At 46.3% G+C, this 21,282-nt stretch overlaps 1 long non-coding RNA gene and 1 other non-coding gene across 5 annotated transcripts in view; one reads left to right on the top strand and one right to left on the bottom strand.

Annotated features, from left to right (window-relative positions):
* Positions 1-17,688, bottom strand: part of LOC112581451 — an 84,395-nt gene extending 66,707 nt beyond the window's left edge. For 3 of the 4 annotated variants that reach the window (XR_006547721.2, XR_003106024.3, XR_006547720.2), the window contains exons 1-2: positions 16,816-17,688; positions 14,578-14,672 (exon numbers count right to left, since the gene is read on the bottom strand). This is a non-coding gene — a long non-coding RNA (uncharacterized LOC112581451). The remainder of the gene's footprint in view (positions 1-14,577; positions 14,673-16,815) is intronic. The other variant, XR_006547719.2, reaches the window with a different exon arrangement.
* Positions 1,145-1,251, top strand: LOC123465296. The gene has a single exon (XR_006640499.1). It is a non-coding gene; the product is annotated as a U6 spliceosomal RNA (small nuclear RNA).
* Positions 17,689-21,282: the final 3,594 nt, after the last annotated feature.

The raw sequence follows: 21,282 nt of genomic DNA, 5'->3' as shown, positions 1-21,282 counted from the left end.
ATGTATACCTGTGGCGGATTCATTTTGATATTTGGCAAAACTAATACAATTATGTAAAGTTTAAAAATAAAATAAAATTAAAAAAAAAAACTGTACCCCAGTCTTCATAGGCCACTGCCTCCCTTGGTGTGGCCCACTTCTCTCTTGAGATGCCCTCTCTGTTCTTTGTTTCCTTATTATCAATAAACTTTCTCTCAATGGCTAAGATCTTGGATTCTTCTTTGCATCCTTACCAGGAACCATGTTCCTGGAGAGGTCTCCAGACTCTCCTCCACTAACATTAAACAAAACAGATCTGGTCATTATTATTCCTTTGAGTAAAACCCCCCTAAGCACATGACATAGACTATAACCAAAGCTTCTCAGTACACCAAAGCTATGGTCAATCTGTCTCCAGAACAACTCCACTGACATCAATCACTCCATCACTCAACTCCATGTAATCAATGCAGTGATGCACACATCATTGTCACATCTTTGGCACTTGGGAATACTAACAGCTTTTCCAGGTGGGTTATTCCTTCTTTGTCTGCAAACTCTTAGATAACCTTCAAAACCCAATTCAAATGTCATCTCCACAGGTAGATTTACTGTGAAGCCAATGAAATTTAAACTCCAGGCCTTGCATTTCCATAGACTTCTGTTGAGACCAAGGGAGGGATTCCAGCAATGTGTTCGCATGGACATTTGTTATCTATATGAAGTTATAGGATTAAAATATTTTCTGTTGAAGAGCCATCCAATTGTATAACCTTCAGACCCTTCCAAGGCTGGATCTGCTCTGATCACTACTTGTGGAGTTTTCCAGGACCTACTTATGGAAGCTGTCTGAAGTCCCTGAGCACACGTACTTGTGCTCAGGCGTGTCCAACTCTCTGTGACCCCATGGACTGTAGCCTGCCAGGCTCCTCTGTCCATGGGATTTTCCAGGCAAGAATACTGGAGTGGGGTGCCATTTCCTTCTCCAGGGGATCTTCCTGAGCCAGGGATTGAACCCGGGTCTCCTACACTGCAGGCAGATTCTTTACCACCTGAGCCAGCAGGGAAGCCCTTTAAATAGGGAAGGAGATAATAACATGAACCTGTAATCTGGAACAGTTCGTGTTTTAGGTGGTGGGGTGGTTTCATTTAAAAATAAAGGGAAGTGCTCGCTTCGGCAGCACATATACTAAAATTGGAACGATACAGAGAAGATTAGCATGGCCCCTGCGCAAGGATGACACGCAAATTCGTGAAGCGTTCCATATTTTTAAAAGCAAAAATAAACAAATGGGACCTAATTAACCTTAAAAGCTTCTGCACATCAAAGGAAACTATTAGCAAGGTGAAAAGACAGCCTTCAGAATGGGAGAAGATAATAGCAAATGAAGCAACTGACAAACAACTAATCTCGAGAATATACAAGCAACTCCTACAGCTCAACTCCAGAAAAATAAATGACCCAATCAAAAAATGGGCCAAAGAACTAAATAGACATTTCTCCAAAGAAGACATACAGATGGCTAACAAACACATGAAAAGATGCTCAGCATCACTCATTATCAGAGAAATGCAAATCAAAACCACTATGAGGTACCATTTCACGCCAGTCAGAATGGCTGCAATCCAAAAGTCTACAAGTAATAAATGCTGGAGAGGGTGTGGAGAAAAGGGAACCCTCTTACACTGTTGGTGGGAATGCAAACTAGTACAGCCACTATGGAGAACAGTGTGGAGATTCCTTAAAAAACTGGAAATAGACATGCCTTATGATCCAGCAATCCCACTGCTGGGCATACACACTGAAAAAACCAGAAGGGAAAGAGACACGAGTACCCCAATGTTCATCGCAGCACTGTTTATAATAGCCAGGACATGGAAGCAACCTAGATGTCCATCAGCAGATGAATGGATAAGAAAGCTGTGGTACATATACACAATGGAGTATTATTCAGCCATTAAAAAGAATACATTGGAATCAGTTCTAATGAGGTGGATGAAACTGGAGCCTATTATACAGAGTGAAGTAAGCCAGAAAGAAAAACACCAACACAGTATACTAACGCATATATATGGAATTTAGAAAGATGGTAACAATAACCCTGTGTACGAGACAGCAAAAGAGACACTGATGTATAGAACAGTCTTATGGTCTCTGTGGGAGAGGGAGAGGGTGGGAAGATTTGGGAGAATGGCATTGAAACATGTAAAATATCATGTATGAAATGAGTTGCCAGTCCAGGTTCGATGCACGATACTGGATGCTTGGGGCTGGTGCACTGGGACGACCCAGAGGGATGGAATGGGGAGGGAGGAGGGAGGAGGGTTCAGGATGGGGAACACATGTAAACCTGTGGCGGATTCATTTTGATATTAGGCAAATCTAATACAGTTATGTAAAGTTTAAAAATAAAATAAAATTAAAAAAAAAATAAATAAAAAAAAAAATAAATAAATAAAAATAAAGGGAAAATACAGAGGACATAGAGTGGGAGACATAAAGAAAATGGGCTTTAGCTACAGCTGGAAGATTAGACTTGACGCACCAGTGAGCCCAGTGCCCCAGCACCCGCTGCTCGTTCTCCGGAAGGCCGGCCTCCGTCGGCACTCCCTCCACCTCCAAGAACTCGCTTCGCTGTTACTTCTCTGGAGCCATTTCCGTGCCTTCCCACCCCAGATCTCTTTTCTCCTTCAGCTCTGCAACCACAACTATCAATAAAGTCTCACTATAAATAACTGCTGCTTTACTTATCGTAAACATCTGAGGAATTACTGAACTGTGCATACACAGAGAAACTATCTTTTACATTTCACCTGATAACCTAAACTTCTCCACAATTAACTTCTAGTTTGAAAATTGTAGTATTTTTTATCTCAAGTTATCTTTCTCTCCCATGTACTCAAGAGTGAGCTACGTTCTGGAAAAATATGACATTTTTCTGCTGGCAAGAGGCAAGGAGCAGAGGAAAGCAAAAGGCAGAAACAAACATATTTGAGAGTATTTCCCATGGGAAAGAATGTCACATTTGAAAACATTTGTCACATTTGTCTCTATTGTTTCCTCAGTTTAAGCCTAAGTTACCTGCTCGCTGCAAAACCACAAATGGAACCCGTGCTGCAGAGCAAGCAATTCCTTACCCTCCTAGGTAGAAGCTGAGAGATCATTCCAGATTACACAGTGAGTGCCAGAATTAGAGCGTCACTGGGCGAGGGAGTGGATGAACAGTTTAGCTCACTAAAAGGTAACAATTAGAAAAGACAAGGCCTGGGTCCCAGAAGGAAGTTGGATGGAGTAAATGATCTCCTCTCTTCAACTGAAAATAAACGACCCCAGAATCTGTATGTCAACCCACTAGACGTTGCACTTTTTTGGCAGGAGCACCATTCAGACCCAAAGAGCTAGAGAGGGGTCCAATCATCCTGACAGGATGTATAGGAAAGGTATTTGATTCCAGTTTACCTGACACTTTCTGGGCTTGTGCCAAGGCAGGCACTGGCTGGGCACTGTGGATGGAGGGGTGGGAACACCCTCACTGCCCCTGAGAGGCATGCAGTCTGGTGGGATGATGAGAAGGACGCGGGGCTGGCACAGCACAGGAGTGTGGACCAGGCTGTGACGAGGACAGTGGGAGCCCAGGGAGGCCCACTTGCCTGCACACATGTGTGAGGTGCTGTCTGGTAGAAAATCAAGACAGCTGGGTGGCACCCAAGAAAGGCCTGGTCTCTGAGGCAGTGACCGTCAGGGAACTTCCGCAGTAAGTAAACCTGGGACTCGGGGCTAGGGCCCCCAAGGACAGCCACGCCCTTACATCCCTTGGTGCCTTCAGGCAGGGTGCTTCCTCTGTCCAGGGCGTGCTCGCCCCCTCTGCCCTCCTGGAAGCCACTGCTCGGCCATGAGGTGAGACGCTGGCTCTGACAGCCCCACAGGCTCCGGTGCTGGCTCCTCTGTTTCCAACATTGTCATCACGCCAGCAGGGAACACATTCTGCTGGGACCAACACTCACCCAGTATACTAGATCCTCCGTGAGCAGACAACAGAGACCATGCCTTTCTCCCCTCTGCACGAGCACAACCTGGGAAGCAAGGCTCTTGGTAAGAGTTTGTTAAAATGAGTAAAGAGGACTCCACCCTACTCATTGAGAGAGAGCTCAGCTTCGGCCCCAACAATAGGAAAAAGCCAGACACACTAAGATACAACAGCTTCTCTGGAGCCCATCAAAGAGGTGAACATAATTCTAGAGTGACAAGATCCCCAAGGAAGGACAGCACACGCTGCTGATCACCTTTGGTGGAGGGAAGACATCTGCCACGGAAAGCAGGGCATTCTCAGAAAGCAGCTAAAACGTTGAATGAATCCTTTTTTATTACTATTTTTAATTGGAGGATAGTTGGTTTACAATTAAACAAACTCCTAAGTTTGGCCTCAGCACAATTTAGAGTAACCAGATGCCTGGGCACAAGATGGTGGCTGAGCAGAAGACCTGCCCAACGCAGAGGAAGGACCAGAGGGACAGAGAGCGCCCACCTCCCCCTACAAGCCTAACATGGGGTATGGAGCCGCAGTAGTCTTGGAGAGAGGGCACCCCACCCCAAGGCAAACCTCTGGGGCTCGATGGAGCAAGTGGAGGAGGGACACCAAGGAAACCCCAACACCACAGACCTCACAGGATGCACAAGTGCCAGCAGACCAGTGCTGGAGGGCAGAGCAGTGCAGCCTCCGGGGAACCACAAACCCAAAGCCGACCTGCGCTGATGATGCAGGCTGCCCCACGGCTGGCCAGTGCAGCCCCACCTCCGGTCCCTCTGCATCTCCCAGAGCCCCTCTCCCCTCCTTGGCATTCTGCCTTGGAAACTGTGGCTGCCTTCACCTTCCCTCTCCTCTGACTCCTCAATTAAGGGAGAGACCACCAGGCCCTGTCTGGGCCCTCCCTGTGCTGCAGCTTGGACACCCTCCAGGTGGTCAGTGGAAGCTGTTGTGGGCTCACTTCCCTCATCTCCCCTCATACAGGGCTGCCTTTCCTGTGCTGCCTCTTGTCCAACATGGGAACCATCGTTTCCCTAGCGTTTTACACCTCTGATAAATCTGGTGCCAGTCACACCATCTTGGACAGAGGCCAATGTTCGTTTTACTTTTGACAAAGGTGCCAAAGCAATGCAAAGGAGAAAGGAAAGTCTTTACAACAAATGGTATAGAAACAACTGGATACTCATACAAGAAAGATAAACCTCAACTACTTCCCAATATACAGACAATGTTAATGCAATAAGCTTTCAGGGTAAAATACACATCTTTATGACTTGAGAATAGGCAAACATTTATTATTCAATACCACTAGTTGTCAAGGAGATGCAAATAATTAATACCAAAAGAGATAGCACTACACAGGTACCAAGATGAGTAAAATCAAACTCACTAACACCAAACGCTGGGGAGGAAGTGAAGCAACTAGACCTCATGTATTGTTGGAGGGTGTAGAGTGGTAGCTAGTAGTTTCTTGTTAAGACTAAACAGACACCTGCCCTATGGCCCAGCAATTCCATTCCAGGCATTTATCCAATGAAATTAAACACATCTACAAAAGACCTATGAAAGACTGAGCATACTGGTAATATCCAAAAGTGGAAACTTTTATGTTTCCAAAACTGGAAACTATCCATCAGCAGGGAGATGGTTACACAAAGGTATGCAGTATGTTCACACAATGTGACAGTTCTCAGCAAGAAAAAGAAACAAACTCGAGCTATACAAAACACATGAATGACTCAAAAACACCAAGCTGAGTGAAAGAAGTCAGACCAAAAAGAACATGTCCTGCTGCTGTGCATACTGAATGATCCCATTTATTTGAAATCCCAGAGCAGGCAAAAAAAACTACTGAATGAAAAGAGAAGGATCCATCAAAAAATAAAACTCTACAATATAAAAAAGTATCAGATCAGTGTTACCTCTGGGGGGGAACAGCTGGGAACCATGGGAAAGAGCATGAGGGGACTTTGTGCAGTATGTGAATGCCCTGACAAGATGGGAGTTTGGGTTACATTTCCCTCATAGCTCAGTTGGTAAAGAACCCGCCTGCAATGCAGGAGACCCCAGTTTGATTCCTGGGTCGGGAAGATCCACTGGAGAAGAGAAAGGCTACCCACTCCAGTATTCTGGCCTAGAGAATTCCATGGGGTCGCAGAGAGTCAGACACAACTGAGCAACTTTCACTTTCATTATGTAGGCAGTTAGTAAAACCCAACAAATGACAACCACAAAGATCTGAATGTTGCATTAATTATTAAGTCTTATCTCAAAAGAAAAAAAGCATAGATGCATCCAAAAATGTAAATAAATTGATAGATGGGAAGAGGGATGATGAAAAAAAAACAAGAATGGTAAAGTATTAATAGCAAAGTCTAGGTAGATGGTAGATACGTGGTCACTAAAATCCTTCAGCCTTTCTTTATGCATAAACATTTCACAATGTAAACTGATGGGGAAATTTTTGTTGCATGAGTCAGGCAAGATTCTAGTTTCAGATAGGCCAAGATACTAGGGCAGAGACTCAAGCACCCAGATTAAAGGACTGGACCAGTTAAATAAAGACGGGATAATAACAACAACAGCCATCATTTATCAGACACTCATCATTCGAGGCCGTGAACCCAGCACTTCTCAGAAGTCAGTTCATGAAGGCCTCCCAACAAATCCATTTCACAGCCAAGACACTACAGCTTAGATAGGTTACTTCCGTAACCTATCCAAAGTCTCACCCCACAGCTGGTAAGGAGCTGAGCCATGGCTGCAGTCCTGCCTGTCCAGTCCCAGGGCTCACACCACGAGGTCCACCTGCCATCTGCGAGTGAAGGGGAGCTCCTGTTTACTGAAATCAGCACTCAAGGTCAGAGCGGGACTGACAGTGAAGATGACATGAGGAGTCATCCAGGTACTGCTGCTGTTAGTTACTAAGTCATGTTCGACTCTTTCCCAGCGATTTCCCCAGGCAAGAATAACGCAGTGGGTTGCCATTTCCTTCTCCAGGGGATCTTACCCACCCAGGGATCAAACTCGTGTCTCCTACTTTGGCAGGTGAATTCTTTACCGCTGAGCCACCAGGGAAGCCCATTGAGGTATTAAAGTGCTTTAAATTTCTCCTGACCAGCAAACGGTGGACTCAGGCGGTCAGGACCAGGAGGACGGCCTGAATTCCTGCACAAGCGCCCTGAGGGAGGGGGCCGTATCTATCGTTCGTGCTCCCACCTCCACAGGCACTGCGCATGCAAACTATTTACTGAGGGGATGAATAAATACACACAGAAACAGAAATGCAGGCAGACATCATAAATTCACAAGCAAAAATGTGACCATATGAAGAGGAAAAATCAACTTTCTAGGTCAAGCTTATTTCTCATCAAAACTGTATCTTTCAGGTTCCCCCAAAAGAATATAAACTTCTTTTAACCAATATATTCTCAGAAAGTTTAAAAAAAGTTCAAGGTGTCATACAATGTGCCCATTTCACTTGCTACAAAGGTAATGCTCAAAATCCTTCAAGCTAGGCTTCAGCAGTGCCTGAACCAAGAACTTCCAGATGTACAATCTGGATTTAGAAAAGGCAGAGGAACCAGAGATCAAATTGCCAACATTCACTAGATCACAGAAAAAGCAAGTGCATTCCAGAAAAACATCTACTTCTGCTTCACTGACTACGCTAAAGCCTTTGACTGTGTGGATCACAGCAAACTGTGGAAGATTCTTAGAGATGGGAGCACCAGACCACCTTACCTGCCTCCTGAGAAATCTATATGTAGGTCAAGAAGCAATAGTTAGAACCAGACATGACATGGAACAATTGACTGGTTCCAAATTGGGAAAGGAGTATGACAAGGCTGCATACTGTCATCCTGCTTATTTAACTTATATGCAGAGTACATCATGGGAAATACCAAGCTGGATGAATCACAAGCTGGAATCAAGACTGCCAGGAGAAATATAAACAACCTCAGATATGTAGATGATACCACTCTAATGAGAGAAAGCTAAGAGGAACTAAAGAGCCTCTTGATGAGAGGGAAAGAGCAGAGTCAAAAAGCTGGCTTAAAATTCAACATTCAAAAAACTAAGATCACGGCATTGGGTCCCATCACTTCATGGCAAATGCATGGGGAAAAAGTGAAAACGGTGACAGATTTTATTTTCTTGGGCTCCAAAATTATTGCGGATGGTGACTGCAGTCATGAAATTAAAAAACCCTTGCTTCTTGGAAGAAAGGCAAAGACAAACCTAGACAGTGTATTAAAAAGCAGAGACATCACTTTGGCGACAAAGGTCCATACAGTCAAAGCTACGGGTTTTCCAGTAGTCATGTATGGATGTGAGAGTTGTACCATAAGGAAAGCTGAGTGCCGAATAATTGATGCTTTCAAATTTTGGTGCTGAAGAAGACTTGAGAGTCCCTTGGACAGCAAGGAAATCCAACCAGTCAATCCTAAAAGAAATCAACCCTGAATATTCATTGGAAGGACTGATGCTGAAGCTCCAATACTTTGGCCACCTGATACAGAGAGCCAGCACACTGGAAAAGACCCTGATACTGGAAAAGACGGAGGGCAGGAGAAGGGCCAACAGAGGATGAGATGGTTGGATGGCATCACCAGCTCAATGGATATGCATTTAAGCAAACTCTGGAAGACAGTGAAGGACAGGGAAGCCTGGTGTCCTGCAGTTCATGCGGTCACAAAGAGTTGGACACAAGTTAGTGACTGAACAACAATTCTTGGAAAGATTCTTCTTTTGCTGACACTGGAGGTAGTTTCTGCACATTCTAACACAGACCAGAAAATGTGTAATAGTTCTGAGACAGTTCTGGAATTTTAACTTTTGAAAAATTTTTAGAGATGGTTTAGATTAGCAACTTATCAAATGTAGGAAGTAAGAGTCTTGGAATCACTTTTCTCTCTTTTTCCTGGGGAGGTTCTAACCCGAGTAACATGAATGAGGACAATAGAACCTTCTCTTTGCTTTATCCATAATCCACAAGGAAAGAGCTGCTGAGGGAGCCTCAGCAGGGGCTGAGGGGCTGGGAGGTCAGGGTCCATGCCCTGGGCTTCTGGTGAAGCCTGCTCTGCCTGCACCAGATCTATGCTTGACTTTCTTAGTGTTCTGGGGACCATGGTGTTTGATTGGCTGGGATACAGAAAAGAACACCTTCCCTAAAGATACATTCAAAATAAAACAGTAGATGCTGGAGAGGGTATGGAGAAAAAGAAACCCTTCCACAACATTGTAGAAATGTAAACTGAAGCCACTATGGAAAACAGTATGAAAGTTCCTTAAAAAACTAAAAATAAAACATGATCCTGCAATCCCCCTCCTGGCATTTATCTGGAAAAAACCAAAATTCCAAAAGATACATGCACCCCAGTGTTCACTGCAGCACTATGTACAATAGCCAGGACATGGAAGCAGCCTAGATGTCCACTGACAGACGAATGAATAAAGAAGACGTGGTACATATATATACTGGAGCATCACTCAGCCATAGAAAAGAATGAAATAATGCCATCTCAGCAACATGGAGGGACCTAGAGATTATCATGCTAAGTGAAGTAAGCCGGAGAAAAGAAATACAACATCATATGCTATCACATACATGAGGAATCTCAAATACGATAGAAATGAACTTATTTACAAAACAGAACAAGAATCACAGACACAGAAAACATACGTATGGTTACCAAAGGGGAAAGGGGGGAAGGATAAATCAGGAGGTTGGGCTGAACATACACATACTACTACGCACAAAACAGATAACCAACAGGACCTGATATACAGCACAGGGAACTCTCAGTATTCTGTAATAACCTAGATGGGAACAGAATCTGAAAAAGAATAGATACATAACTAAATCACTCTGCTGTACACCTGAAACTAACACAACATTGTAAGTCAACTATACTCCAACATAAAATTCTGTAAAAATTTAAAAGATACTCAATAAATTTAGTCCATTCCCATGTTCTTCACCCAAAACTCTCAACCCACTCCTGGAATAAGATGGAGGCCTATTTTCTTCTTGGTACAAGAGGAATGGGCTCCTCCTGGCATTTATCTGAGGGTCTCGTGGGCTCTGCAGATGCTCTTATGGGCCAGAAGTCTGCCAGTGGCCTCAGGTGCTAACTGTGGTAGAACCCCATCTCGGTGGTTCTGTCCATATCCCTATATTGTGGCATTTTTTAATCCATACTGTGCAAATGAGAAACTGAGGCTTAAATCAATGAAATAATTCATCAGTCATGCAACCTGTCTGCAGAAGAGTACAACACTGGGCTGACTATAGACAAGGGGTCCTGCCTCCAGTGAGCTCTTCTCTCTGCTGAACTGGGTTTCTGTTGCACCCAACCCAGTGACTAAAGCACACCTGCTAACACTCATTGGAGGATGGCCTGGGAGTCTGTACTCAGCACTGCTGGTTGCTGCTGTTTATTTCACGACTTCCTTGGGAGCATTCCCTGAGACCTGATGTTAGATTTGGGGTCGAGGAGAACATGACCTGTCTCCATATATTTCCTGTGTGTCTGGTTAGGGTGGAAAAGGTAGATCCTCACACCTCCACTGAGTTCTTAGTGTGTTCAGAGTGGCCCAATCTTCTTTTCCCCTTCCATCTTTTCTCCATCACTCACAGGGAGGTAATGTGAGACTCCCGGTGAGGCTGACTCCCACCACGCCAGTGAAGGAAGAAGGGAGCTGGTCTTTGAGGGGAGCAGGCCTACCTTTCCCTTGCCTCTCACTTCTTCACTAACAAGTCAAGACTCTGGTGCTGGCCAGGGAGGGATCCAAAGCAGGAGAATTCAGAGGAGAAAGCTGCTTTTTGTTTTGTTTTTTTAGTTCTACCAGTTTATTGCTACCAACCCATCTCCCTCCACCTCATGCACGCATGCTCAGTCATGTAACCCCATGGACTGTAGCCCGCCAGGCTCCTCTGTCCATGGACTTTTCCAGGTAAGAATACTGGAATGGGTGGCCATTTCCTTCTCCATGCTTTTTGTTTGATCAAGTTTGGCAAAGCATATGGAGAGTCAGACTAAAATGGCAGCCAGGAAGGGATAGAAAGGGACCATAACCTTTTAAAAACCTCAATAGTTGGCAAGTTTTCCATTTTTAATGCAAGCGGATGATAAATTATTCAAATGAAATAATCTGGCTTCCACTCTCCGTGGTACAAGCATATTGATTTTCCCATTACTAAGCCACAGAGGCTTTCACTGTAAGATGCCAGTGAAACAGAGCAGCACAGTATTTCTGCTTTGGATTTTTTACCCTGAATTTTGTTTGCTCTTCCCCAGCCTCCAAAAATGAACCGTTCTTCCAGTCACTTCAGAAAACAATGTAAAGATCCAATATCTATACATACACTCCCCTACTGTGCTCAGGATTTCAGGTAACAAAGGACTGATTCAGACCCTCCCACTCTGTTCCCACCCAAGACCATGATTCGATTATCTAACATGTAGACCAGTGCTTTTTAAAACTTTGATGATTACCCAGGGATCTTATTAAAATGCAGAGTCTGATTCATTTGGTGACTGACTGGATAGTGGGCCTTTCTAACAAGCTCCCAGGCGATGCCAGTGCTGCTGGTCACGGATCATTCTTTGGGTAGCAAGGCACTAGATGGCCACAAAAGCAGCCACAGTGACGCCTCCCCAAGATCTAACCTGCACACTGCACCAGTGTCACATCTCTGTTGAAAACCCTTCAGCTGGAAATGCAGATGGCCAACAGGTTCATGAAAAGATGCTCAGCATCGCTAATCATTAGGGAAATGCAAATCCACACCGCAATGAGATATCACCTCCCATCTGTCAGAATAGGTATCATCAAAAAGTCCACAATAACAATGCTGCCAAGGATGTAGGGAAAAAAAAAGGAACCCTTGTACACTGTTGACAGGAATGTAAATTGGTGCAGCTACAGTGAAAAACAGCATGAACATTTCTCAAAAAGTTAAAAGTAGAACTACCGTACGACCCAGCAGTTCTACTTCTGCGTATCTATCCCCAAAATACCAAAAACACTAATTTGAAAAGATACATGCACTCCAATGTTCACAGCTGCATTATTTACAATTGCCAAGACATGGAAATATCTAAATGTCCATCAACAAATGAATAATACTATGTATTATATATATATATAATATATATATTCACAAGGGAATACTACTCGCCATTAAAAAGAACAAAAATTTTGCCATTAGCGTGGATGGACTTGGAGGGCACTGTGCTAAGTGAAATAAGTCAAAGAAAAACAAGCGCTGTATGATATCACTTATATGCGGAATCTAAAAAATACAACAAACTAGTGAATAAAACAAGAAGCAGGCTCACAAACAGAAAACAAACTAGCGGTTACTGGCAGTCAGGCAATCTAGGGGTAGGGGAGCAGGAAGTACAAACTATCAAGGGTAAGACAGGCTCATGGACGTATTGTACAATGCTGCAATACAGCCAACATTTTGTAAAGACTATAAATGGAGAATAACCTTTAAAATTGTATAAAAAAAAACAAAACAGCAATCCAAAAATAAAAACCTCTTAGTTGCTTACTAATAAAATCTATACTCTTGCCTGACATTCAAGACACTATACAAATGGATCCTTCCTGCTTCTCCACTTCCTAATCTTTCTTTTCCATTGTTCCCATCTTATGACCTATGTCTCAACCAAAGGGAACAATCTACAGTTTCCTAGACATTCTCTCACTCTGCCTTTATTCTGCTGCTGCTTCCACCCAGAATGTTCTTGCCCAACTCCTTCCAAGTCCAGCTCAAATGCTGCCTCCTCTATGAAGCTCCCCATGACGGAAGTCATCCTCCTTCTCTGACACCATTTTGTACTTACCTCTCTTAGGGATAGTATTACCAGCTTTTTTTTTAATTAAAAAAAAAAAAAAAAGAACCATAAGGGCCAGTCCAGCCTCAACACTGGCTCCAGTTGGGGAAATGTATACAGGGCTCACCACAAGTGGTATGGGCCCAGGTGAGTGCCCCATGCATTTTTTTCTTTTGTCCATGCCCAGTGGCTTGTGGGATCTTAGTTCCCCAACCAGGGATCAAACTTGTGCCCCCTGCAGTGGAAGCCTGAAGTCTTAACCACTAGACCGCCAGGGAAGTCCTGGATATCCTGTACAATGACTTGTGGGGACCACGTCTGTTATCTTGTCTACACAATTATCTGTTTCCTACTTCCTTAGGGTAGATTCTTATTTGATTTATTCTTGTAGCTTACAGACAACCAGCACAATGCTCTGTACAACTGGACATATCTGTGTATTTATTGATTTCCTGGGGCATAATTCAAATCAGTAAAACACACTGATTTTAAGTGTACTGTCTATTGAGTTTTACACCCAGGTAATGCCCATCTCATAGAGATGGGGAACATTCCCATCAGACCAGTCAGTGGCACACACTTCTGATAGCCTAGATTTGTCTCTTCTTGACCTTCATCATAAATGGTATCACACCACACGTACTGTTCTATCTTCCTTCTTTCATTCAACATGTTTCTGAGATTTGTCCATGCTGCCACATGTTAGGAACAGCCTCGTAAAGAACTCACTAATGGTGGGAATGGAACCCCTGCTTCCCTGGTCGTCACACCAGCCCAGGCTTCCCTGTCAGTGGCACTTGGACTTTCTAGGCTTACCTGCTGTCAGGCTGCTTACAAACTACAGAACTCCCTTAAAGCCCTATCACTCCTTCCTGCTGGCACTTCTGCCTCCTGCACGCTGCCTTGTGCCTTCCAGCCACCTGCAGCAAGGAGACAGCTCCTGACTGCTTTTCCCACCATCTCCCCAAAACCCTGCTGCCCAGCTCCAAGGTTCTGGGCTCCCAGGGAGGGCCCCTATCTGTCAGGAGGAGACATCATCTCCACTCTTCCTTTGCTGTTTTTCTTGAGGCCTAGCTAGAAACACCTGTCCAGGGACTCTGGCCCCATGTCCTACTATGGCTCATGTCCACTCACTGCCAGGAGGCACATGTGACTAGAACTGCCCAAGAGGGAGGCTGCTGGCTCTGTGGCACTCTCTGCCGGCTGCATCTTAAGGATTCTCAGGTGATCTCACCTGATGACAACGGACTGACTCCCACCTGCCCATGCACATGACACAGGGATGGTGGCCACCCTTCCTGGCTGATACAGTCGCTCCATCTGGTTCTCAATGTATGTCTGGATGGACAAGCCCAGGTGCAGCCCCCTCCCATCGCAAGGCCCACAAAGGTCTTGTTCTCACACCTGTAACAACTCTGCCATCATCTAGGTCAGAACCACCACTTCAGGGTGAGAACGAGGCCCAGGCAGGACGAGTCCTATATCACCACTCCAGAAAAGAAGACCTGGCCTACTTCCCCAAAACTGATGTCTGGCTAAGATGTGACAGAAGGAGGCGGCGGCACTCAAGGAATTATTTTAACTGGGAAAAACAAGGAAAGAACTCCAGAAGGTCAACTATGTTGCGAGGACTTTTGAAACTGTGCCAAAACACCATCCTCATCAGTACAGGCACCATAACAGATATACCACAGACAGCGAGGCTGAGACCAGACACTTACTTTTCACAGCTCTGGGGGCTGGACATCCAAGATCAAGGTCCGGCAGATCCAGTGTTCCACGAGCTCTTGTCCTCATCTTCCCGCTGAGCCCTCACCTAGTGAAGAGCAGAGACAAGCAGCTAGTTCTTTCCTGCCTGTTCTTATAAGAGCATGAATCCAATCACGAGGTCCTTGCTCTCAACTTAATTACCCCCTCAAGGCCCCACTCCAAATACCACCTCATTATCTCATTAGGGATTAGGGTTTCAACATGTGAATCTGGGGGGACCTCAAATAGTCTGTAACATACATTAACACAAAAGGTGGACAGTGCACTGGCATTTGGCACTTTCTGAGACACCATTTGCTGGGCATTCTTCCAGGATACCTGTAACTAATCATGCAAAAGAGAGTGAAAGTGAAGTCGCTCAGTCATGTCTGACTCTTTGCGACCCTGTGGACTGCAGCCCACCAGGCTCCTCTGTCCATGGGACTCTCCAGGCAAGAATACTGGAGTGGGTTGCCATTTCCTTCTCCAGGGGATCTTCCAGACCCAGGAATCGAACCCAGGTCTCCTGCATAGCGGGCAGACGCTTTAACCTCTGAGCCAAGAATCCCTTAATCTTGCAGACCTGTGAAGTAGTAGTATCCCTGTCTTATGGAACTAAGGCCCAGAGAGGGCGGTGGCTGTCCAGGGCAGGGGTCCCCAACCTCCAGGCCAACGACAGCACCTCCTATCAGATCAGTGGTGGCATCAGATTACAAATAAAGAACAACAATAAATGCAATACACTTGAAACACCCTGAAACCACCCCACCCCACCCCTGGTCTGTGGAAAAACTATCTTCCACAAAATCAGCCCCTGGTGCCAAAAAGGGATGGGGACCACTGGTCTAGAGCATAGGCAGATCTCAGATTTAAACCCCATCTGCCTGTTCCAGGATGGTCTCCCGCTGCTCTGTCACCCTGCCTTCCTGTTTGGCTCCTTAAAGGTGATGTCAATGTCTCTGATCTTATCAAAGTGCTTAGAGTGCTGACCAGAGTCCTTCCATCTCATCACAGTACTTAGGGAAAGGGAGTCAAAAAAGAGAGGATGGCTTCCCTCTCCCCACCACAGACCATCAGCACTGTGGTCCCCGCCCATTGGCACTGGTCTCTGCTATGTGACCATAGATCTGTAGGATATCAACGAGCCCCAGGCAAAAATATTTTCCATTCCAGGGCTGTTACGTACCTTGAATTCCTCCCAACAGTCCTCAGAGCTAGGGTTTTGTTAAAGTGCAAGCACTTTAATAAAAGGGAAGCTGTCTGGAGTCATTATCTCCTATTGACACTGCAGCCCTTTTGCTCTATGAATGACCCAGTCCAGCCCTAGAGTGCCGGGATGGCCCCGGGACCAATTATTTCAGAAAGAGGAGAAAAATTAGGAGGATGAACTGTAATTTAGGATTCTACCCAAGAGCCCAGGGCCAAAGGAGGCCCTGGAGTGAGCTGCAGCTTCATGGATGGAGTGAGGGGGAGGTCGGGGAGTGCTGAAAGCAGCAGAGAAGAGATTTTCCTACTTCAGCATTTTGCCAGACACCTGTGTGGTGGGGCGTGAGAAGACGAGCTTGGGACCAGGCAGGGCAGGGACGGCCAGCCACTGGCTGCGGGTCCCTATGTCCTCAGGTAAACCACTTGAGCTTTCTGGATCTCCTCCCACTGACCACAAGTCGGGGATTTCAACGGTTCCCTCCAAGGGTCTTGAACAAGAGCCTGTGTCTGTCCACCGTGCACGGGAACAGCCCCTCGTGAGCCGCGCCACCCCCCTGGGAAGTCTGGGCGCTGGGGACGGGCAGGAACCACGGGTGCCCGCCTCCCTCCGCCCCCTCCCAAACGCCGGGGGCGGACACATGTGGATAGAAGGCCCTCGTGGAGACGACTGCTATGACTGGTTTGCTGAGTTTGGCTTTTTACCGCGAACCTGCTGACGAGACGCCCTCGGAGTTCCAGGAGGCATGAGATAGATGATCAGCCCAGAACCTCCAGACATGGGTGGCCCTGGGAAGGCCAACTCCCCAGTGCAGAGTCCCCCTGAGGCCTACTGGACCTTTCACAAGTGGACACACGAGCTATACCACGACAATGGGAAACAGAACCCCCAACACAAGAAGTGCCGTCGGGGGCCGCGGAGGGTCCACTCAGGTCGTCACTGGCAAAGCCCCTTCACAACTCCCAGGAAATAAAATAGAACCTGGGTGATGAAATAAGAATCTGACCTTGTTTCCCCTGTGCTGAGTCTAGTCGGCTGGCTACCCAGGCACCACGTGCAGAGACCTCGTGCCACACACCTCCGACCAGGAAGCCTGGTGCAAAATGGCGGCCCTACACCTCAGCTCAGGGCCGTGTGTAAGAAGCTCCGCCTCCAACACGCAGTTGACGGTGGAGGGGCAGGCCACGTGTGCAGAGATGCTCCGCCCCCTCTGCCGTGATGTGGCGTGGGAGCGGAAGCTGCGCCCGCAGTAGGTGAGCACTCCCACCCGCTTGCCTGTGATTGGATCCCTACAGACCAGCCCCACCCACGGCCTGACCAGAGAGCACATGCTGTAGACCCTCCTATTGGCAGGAGGAGCCTTGTTAGGGCCAGACTGAACCGGGTGGGCAGTGAGACCCAGGTGGAATGTCAGAAGGGATTTGGGAAGTTTTCTTCCACAGGAGAGACTAGGATGTCCCCAAAGGAGATCAGCCCTGAGAAACCAAGTTGCATCCAGGGTCAATGTGGCAAAGTCTATAGTCTGAGAACCCTCCAGAATGGGCTTCTTAGCCAAGGGGGAGGTAAGACCTTGCCCCGCCGCAGCCTGGCACACACGGGTGGGAGCCGGGCAGCCCAACAGTTCATCAGGCCAAACCGAGAAGTTAATCTGAAAGCAAACCAAGTCTCAACAGATAACAACCCAAGAACGAAAGAGCTCTGGCCATCCAGAAGCCAAACCACAGGGAGAGGATCTGAGGCCAAAGCCACACCGGGGTCGGAAGGCCAAGGTCTCCCCAAAGAGAAGCAGGACAAGGGTAGACCAGGAGTGATTCTGAACTCCACAAGCCTGGGACCCACACCTGTGGCTCCTAGTGGAGTCACACTAGATGCTTCTTAACTGGCACGCTTAAACCTCTTGCACCTGCAGAGTGGGATAAAACATCCTTCTGGTAACAACAGCACACCAGCCACCTGGCAGACGGGCAAGCAAGAGCTCTGCTGCTCCCACAGATGGCCTCTGTATCCAGGGAGCACACCTTATGAGCATCTTGCCATCCTGGAAGTGATTTTATTGGTATAGATTCATATTTTTAGAAATAAAAATGGCTCTGCACCTGATGCTCAATATCACCGGTCCTCCCCTCCTAACCCACCCCCCCTCGCCCCCCCCCAGCAGTCAGTTATGACACAGGAGGTGGAACCAGCTCTGTGTTACTGAGAGGGGTTACTCGATGTAATCGTTGGGTGATATAAGAATTTTAAAGACTAATTTTAACTATAAATTTTACCCCAGGTACTGACCAGACAACCTAAAATTTACTCTATATTTGGTTCCTGTGATTGCAGGGAGTAGGAGAAGATCCCAAAGGTTAAAAAACACAGTCACACCTGCAACAGGGACATAAATCTACCGAGAGCTACATGGAATCTGTGTTTAGGGGAACAAAAGCTATCAAACTCAAAGAAGAATGGTTACTACCCCCCAAAGACAGGACAGTCTTTTCAACAAACGGTGTTGGGAAAATTGGGTATTCACCTGCAAAATAGAGAAGTTGGACCCTTACATTATACCCTATACAAAAAATAACCCAACTGGGTCAAAGACTGAAACTTAAGAACTAAAAGTATTAAACTTTTAGAAGAAAACATAGGGAGAAGCTTCATTACATTGGATTTGGCAGTGATTTCTTGGATATGGCAACAGCAACAACAAAAAATAGATAAATTGAACTGCATGAAAATTAAAAACTTTCTGCATCAAACAACACTATCAACAGAATGAAAGGCAGCTGAGAGAATGGGAGAAAGTATTCGCAAATCATCTGTATGTCAAAGGATTAATATCTAGAATAGGTAAAGACTTCTACAACTAAAAGACCCAAACAAACAAAACCCGATAAAAAAAAATTGAGCAAAAGACTTGAAGGCCATTTCTCCAAAGATATACAAATGGCCAGTAAGCCATAAAAAATGCTCAGCATGATGAGCCATCAGGGAAGTGCAAGTCAAACCACAGTGAGATGCCACTTCACACTCCCAAGACAGCTACCATTTCTTAAAAGAGGTGTGTGTAGAACAGAGAAAAGAAAATGCGGGCAAAGATGGGGGGAAATTGGAACCCTGGTGCTTTGCTGGCAAGAATGTAACATGCAGCCCCTGTGGAAAACACCACAACAGGTCCTAAAGATACTAAACACATAATTACTGGAGTGGATTGCCATTCCCTTCTCCCATGGGATCTTCCCGACACAGGGATCAAACCCTGTTCTCCTGCATTGCAGGCAGTTTCTTTACCGTCTGAGCCACCAGGAAAGCCCATGATTACCACACATTCCAGCAATTCCACTTCTGGTTTATATTCAAAAGAATTGAAAAGAGGGACTCAAAAAGATATTTGGACACCCGTGATAATGGCGGCATTTTGGTATTCCCAATAGCCGAAAGTTAGAAACAACCTAAGTGTCCATGGAGAGATGAATGGATAAAGAAAATGTGGTGTAAACATGCCATGGCATAGTGTGCAGGCGTAACATTCTGACACAGGCTACAGCGTGGATGAACCTTGAGGTTCATCATTGAGGACAATACTCTCAGTGAAAAAAGCCAGACACAGAAGGACAGATATATGAATCTACTTAACTGAGGTACCCAGAGTAGTCAAACTCATGGATACAGAGAGGAGTAAGGAGGCTACCAAGGGGTGGGGAGGGGATTGTTGTTGTTTAATTGCTAAGTCGTGCCTAACTCTTTTTGCTACCCTATGGACCATAGCCTGCCTGCCAGGCTCCTCTGTCCATGGAATTGCCCAGGCAAGAATACTGGAGTGGGTTGCCATTCCTCCACCAGGGGATCTTCCTGACCCAGGGATCGAACCTGCATCCTCCTGCATTGGCAAGTGGATTCTTTACACTGAGCCACCAGGGAAGCGAAGGGGTGGGGGGGGATAGAAAGTTAGTATTTAATAGAGAGAATTTTCCTGTCTGAGAAGATGAGGATATTCTAGAGGTGGATGTGGGATGATGTTTGTGTAGTAACGTGAATGTACTTAATGCCATTGAACTATCTACTTAAAAGTGATTAAGATAGTACATTTTGCATATGTATATGTATATTTTACCACAATAATAAAAAAAGGAATTGTCCTCTGTAATCAATAGGCCTCCCCACACTCCCCCAGGAATTCTCTGATCTCTGAATCCCCTAGGCCTGCAGTGTTCTCTGCCCTGGCCTCAGGCTTGGAGTGGAAACCCCATAGGGCTGAATCCGGAGGTGAGGGGCACAGTCTCATCCAGAAGAATTGGGGAAGGCTGAGGCCACAGAGAGGCTTTTGAAATGAGCCCTTTGCAGCTTTGAGACTTTACTCCTCACCCTGACTTCCCCAGAGAGAAATTTGCTCATCCAGTGCCCCCCCACCCCCACCCCACCACCAGTCTGGTTCTCCCTCAGCTGCTTTTCCATGTCTGCTGCCTCAGACATGATGTCAAATTAATGTCAGACTGTCAGTCCAATATTGTACCCAACTCTTCTTCCTCCGTCCTCTTCTGGGGTCTCTGCTCCTGACTTAGGCTTGTGCTGAAGGATTCTAACGCAGCCAGACCACGGCTTGGGAAGGCTGTCGGTAGGTGTTCCTCAGCACCCACCTCATCCATCACCCGGGAGGGACTGGGACTGCATCCTGGTCATCGGTCAATGGTGCTAATGGCTTCTGGTCCATTAGGGGCGGAAGGATTCCAGACCGTGCACAGCAGCAGCAAATTACTTATCAGCCCCACTAGGCAGAGATACTGGGAACGCTCCTCGCAGTCCCCTGAGCGCTCACGACGGGCCACAGTGGAAGGAGAAGGCGTCTCTCTGAGCCCTCTGACTGCTCTGTCCTGAGCCAGCCTCCTCCTCCTCCCTGGTCTTAAGGAGACGACGCTTCACAGAGAGCTGCCCCATGAGGAGACTTTCTCATCTGCTCCTTGAACGAGACTGTCTAAACAGTCATCTTTCTGTACCCCCAGACTTCCCAGTGCACCCAGTACTACATCGTGCTTCACTCCAGAGTACCTCATAGTCTCCAGGCAGCAAGATCCTATGGACCATGTTGTATTCACTTATACCCATCTTTTAGCAGCTGTGAGGTATGCAAATCTTTGTCTCTAGTGCTGTCAAAATCCAAGATCCCCAAAGCAAATGGAGAAGGGGGCAACAGAGGATGAGATGGTTGGATGATATCATCGACTCAATGGATGTGCTTTGAGCAAACTCCAGGGGATAGTGTAAGACAAGGAAGCCTGGCGTGCTGCAGTCCATGGGGTTGCAAAGAGTCAGACACATCTGAGTGTCTGAACAACAACCACCAAAGCAAATGTGGGCAAAGGCTGGAATTTCCCTCCCCTCTGGGCAGCAGCTTTTGGGAACCTTAACAGAACTGACTGAACTGAACAGAATTGAATGAGAAAGGGCTGGATTCCACCTATGTCTTAAAGCCAACAGCTTTGAGCCCTGA

This window comes from Bubalus bubalis, chromosome 22 (genome assembly GCF_019923935.1).
Source record: "Bubalus bubalis isolate 160015118507 breed Murrah chromosome 22, NDDB_SH_1, whole genome shotgun sequence".
Lineage (NCBI taxonomy): Eukaryota > Metazoa > Chordata > Mammalia > Artiodactyla > Bovidae > Bubalus > Bubalus bubalis.
This window is presented reverse-complemented; position numbering and strand designations above follow the sequence as displayed.